General features: G+C 36.1%; 1 pseudogene; it reads right to left on the reverse strand.

Annotated features, from left to right (window-relative positions):
• Positions 1–641: 641 nt before the first annotated feature.
• LOC112483797 lies at positions 642–760 on the reverse strand (annotated as a pseudogene).
• Positions 761–4567: the final 3807 nt, after the last annotated feature.

The raw sequence follows: 4567 nt of genomic DNA on the forward strand, positions 1-4567 counted from the left end.
TGTTTTTAGTTTAGTTTTGTTGTTGTTTGGTTTCTTTAAATATCATGCAGAGTTGAGTGTAAAAATCTTCATGTTTCTTTAATAGAAAGTTCGTTTTGTGGTTGTTTTCTAAAAAGGGGTTGGAGGAAGGTATAAGCATAGTATGTCAGCTTAGAAGTTCTCACACCAGAAGTTGATGCAGTGATTCTCTGTACACAGTACTCCAGAAACTTTTCTTGAAGGCTGGGAGAAAAATAGCTGTTCTTGTTGCAAAATGTTGGCAAGAACAGTGTACTATTATTACCCTTTTTTTTTTCCCTTCACTTTTTTGATAAACCAATTGGCTAAAATACTATGCCTAGTTCCCTTTTAAATTGTTTTTATTTATCTGTCTATATTTTGATTTTTCCTAAGTTTTTGTTTTTAATGAAAACTGTTCAAATTTTATCTCCTGTTTGCGATTTCACATGTAAGCAACATTTTTCTTCCTGTCTCAGAGGTCAACAGGTAAGTCTTCATGTCAATGTTCTTTTTTTTTTTTTTTAAAGATGTACTTTTTAAAATTTTTCATTTTATTTTTTAAGTGAGGCAACTCTTGGTTGACCTCACAGATTACGAGGACCTTGTCAGCTTACAATCCCTTATTTTTATTTTATTTTTTACACCTATAGCACCTGGTCTTCCTAGGTGGTCTCCCATCCAACTACTGACCAGGCCCGACCCTGCTTAGCTTCCAAGATCAGACGGGATCGGGCTTGTTCAGGGTGGCATGGCTGTAGGCTTCATGTTAATTGTTATTGAGGAGCAACTTGTCGTTTCAGTTTGTCCAAAGGGAAAAGGGTGGGAGAGTGGTTTTTTCCTTCAGTTAATGGAATACAGCTTTGTCTTCATAATTGATTAATTTAAAGCTTTAGAAGAAAAGCTTTTGCTAAGTTGATTATGATCCTGTGGGATAGACATGCTGTTTTCAGAGCACATGTATCCCATTGTGTGCTTTTGACTTTAGAAGTAAACATTTTAAAGGTTGAAATACACATTAGGGAAAGGTATTGATTTTGTTTCATTTAGCTTTCCAGCAATTAATAGTTAAAAGTACTATTTCAGTCCAGGCTGTTGCATATTCTATTATAACTTTTAAGATTTTTATTACATATTTAAGTTACTACAGTAGTGGTTATGAAATTAATGAGAAATATAAAGAAATCAGGTCGCAAATGAATAGTTTGTAAGTACAGAAGCCATTACGACATTTCATGGTAGCAGTGTGAAACAAGTGTTTGTTTACATAATGTATTATTTGCCCTAAATATACTAAATTATTAGTCATCGTGCTCTCTTTATGTATGGAATTCCTCCACTGATACAGGATACTGTTTTTAACCCTCAACGTTGAAGTTTGTGAGACCTACCTGTGTGTCTTTGTGGCCGTTTAACTCAAGAATCAGTCAGTACCGATAGGGGTCTTTTGTACAACTTACTGGTGAGCTTAGTTAATTTAGGTGTTGCTATTTCATTTACAGGAAATAAATGTTGAATATTTGCTCAGCTGCTGATTCCTCATTGATGGATGATATCTAAAAGTATCGTTTTATATTGCTTTAAAGTGGCTTAGATTTTGAACCTATTTTATTGTCATAGTTAATTAACACATGGGTTTTCCGATTCTTCAAACACCTAAACGAAAACGATAAACTCAAAATTGACCCTTTTAGCTACTCGTTACATGTTATTAAGGGAGTATGTGCAGCAGGGTAGTCAGCCTGAGAGCGTGCTGCGTTATTCAGATGGTCGGCCTTACTGTGAGGGTAAACATCTGAGCAGGACAGTGGGTATTGGACAGTTTGGTTATTATTCATGCTTAAAAGAAATTTGGGAGTTCCACTGGGAGATTTCTCCAGGTGTTCACCTCATTTGTTCTGGGTGCGGAGCTTCAGGGAGCAGTGGGGGGTCGAGAAGGTACAGGAGTGGTGTCATCCGGGCTTCAGATGTGATCATCGTCAGAGGCCCGAGAGGCAAGCAGTCAGGTTCTCCTTATACGCGTGACTGGGATGCACCCTAGGGAGGCTCGTGTAAAACGTGTCCTACGTTGGGCTGACATGTGACAATGTTAAAACGGCAACTGATGTGGATCCTATGTAGCAGGTCAGCAAATGTTAGTGTAATCTTTGTGCTCAAAATATGTCCTTTTATTCTGTCACAGGATAAATCTGCAGACAAAAAAGTGCAAACAAAAGGGAAAAGGGGAGCAAAGGGCAAACAGGCCGAAGTGGCCAACCAAGAAGCTAAAGAAGATTTACCTGCAGAGAATGGAGAAACTAAGAACGAGGAGGTGGGAGCATTTATGTGTTGTTGATTTTCGACTCTGAACGGTAGATAATAAATTGTGTACTTTTGTGTAACAGATAAGGCAGTCTTTATTTTTTTATAACATTGAAAGTTTTATACAGTAGCCCCAAGTGAATATGGGGTATTTTTATGGAGAAAATAAATAAATAAATGGTTTCTTTTTTAAGTGAATGAACAAGAAGTTTTATTCAAACTTTCACCAGTAACAGATGTATCATCTATATTGTACGTGGGGTTCGTTAATGTAAAAAGATCTAATCCACTAAATGGTATGACACTTTTTTTCTTTCACATGACCTTTGGGCTTTGTTTAAACAAATATTCTAGTCTCTTTTTTTCAAATTGCCTTCTATAGAACTGATGTAATCCTGTTTTTATAGCCTTATTTTATGTGCATTTCTGTTTAATATATATTGTCGATAGATTAGCAGTGAACTCAGGGCCAGCAGAAACCTCATTGTAACTCATGTCCAGACGAAGTTATCCATCATATGTGTTTACTCCATGACGCTCATCACAACATTCTTGTACATTTACTACATCATCCAAAAAAAAAAGGCAGGAAAAAAAATATGAAATGTGTGGCACTAAATAGACCGTGAAAAAGATGTTTGTTTACAATATTAGAGCTGAAACAAGGCAGAACTACCTCAGCTGCCAGTGTGCGTTTTGGACAACTTATTGTTTGCTGCTCTGTCTGTGTGCACAGGACCGTGAAAGTGCCATGTGTATTGATTTGGGAGTTAAAAATAAATTTTAGTGAGGAGATGAATTTACGAATACAGAATCTACAAATAATGAGGGTCCACTATTTTTTGAGATCTGGTAGTTATCTATAAGTAAGATGCAGTTTGTTAAATGCTAAATATCTTAAAGATTATAGCAATGACACAAACCAAACGCTTGATCATTATGTTTCCTTTGATTTGCAGAGTCCAGCCTCTGATGAAGCAGGAGAGAAAGAAGCCAAGTCTGATTAACATCATACACCATGTCTTATCAGTGGTCCCTGTCTCCCTTCTTGTACAATCCAGAGGAATATTTTTATCAACTATTTTGTAAATGCAAGTTTTTTAGTAGCTCTAGAAACATTTTTAAGAAGGAGGGAATTCCACCTCATCCCATTTTTTAAGTGTAAATGCTTTTTTTTAAGAGGTGAAATCACTTGCTGGTTGTTTATTTTTTGGTACAACCAGAAAATAATGGAATATTGAATATGGGAGGCTTCGATTGTCTTGGGTGTCAGCTTAACATTCCATAGATGGGGGTAGTTTTTATATCCTGTAACAAAGCATACTAAATGGCAGTTTGGAGTCAGTTGTGCATTTACTATGTCTTGAACATTTAAATTACTTCTATTCCATGTTTTTGGTAGAATTGTTTCCTAAAGAAAACCACTCCTTGGTCTTGGCTCTCCCTCAGAATTTCGTGCAACATCTTTGTCGCGATAGTCCAGGTTTCCTAGTAACTGTTAACGTGCTGTGAACGATTGAAAAATTTGATTATGTAGTGTATATGCTATTAAATTGTGAATTAGTGGGACGTCGATGTCAGCATATCAACATTTGAATATATTGGTACTCGATATTCTATTGAGGAAAGCTAGCCTCCAAATTTTAAGCTGGAAAGTCACTGGAATAACTGTTTAGAAAAGAATCGCAACTTCATGACTAGGTTTTTGGTACGTACGTTAAGAATTGTGTACAAATTGAAATGTCTGTGTACTTCTCAAAACAACCAATAAAATCTCGATTATGAAAATTTTTTGAAGCACGTGATTGACGTTCTGGCCTAAATTTTATTTTAAAAAATTCCACATTCTAGAATTTTCTTAAAAACATAAAGTGAAATATTTAATTTTTCTGTAATGCTTGAACATCTACAATGTACTTTGAAGATGTTTGTATGACTAAATTGGTTTAATGGGAAAACAGTCCAGCATCCTGAAGCAAAGGAAATACGTAATCATTCACTCTTCACATGAAGTAAACTTGTAAGTGCTGATTGCTAGAACCTAGTGTGGTTCACATTCGCATAGTTTCAATATTTGCTTTCTCAAGTTGTGCCTCAGCTTTGCCATCTGAATTGTTTTTAGAGGTGGTGTTGGACACCTGTGCTAATTTGTCAACTACAGAAAAAATAGGGCCAGAGAAAGCACCTTGCCAAGATAACTGCTAAAGAGTGGGAGACCTTGGAACAAAGTTTAGACTTGTCTGTATTTGACATGTTTTGCCTGTGGACT

Source organism: Pteropus alecto, unplaced genomic scaffold (assembly GCF_000325575.1).
Source record: "Pteropus alecto unplaced genomic scaffold, ASM32557v1 scaffold97, whole genome shotgun sequence".
NCBI lineage: Eukaryota > Metazoa > Chordata > Mammalia > Chiroptera > Pteropodidae > Pteropus > Pteropus alecto.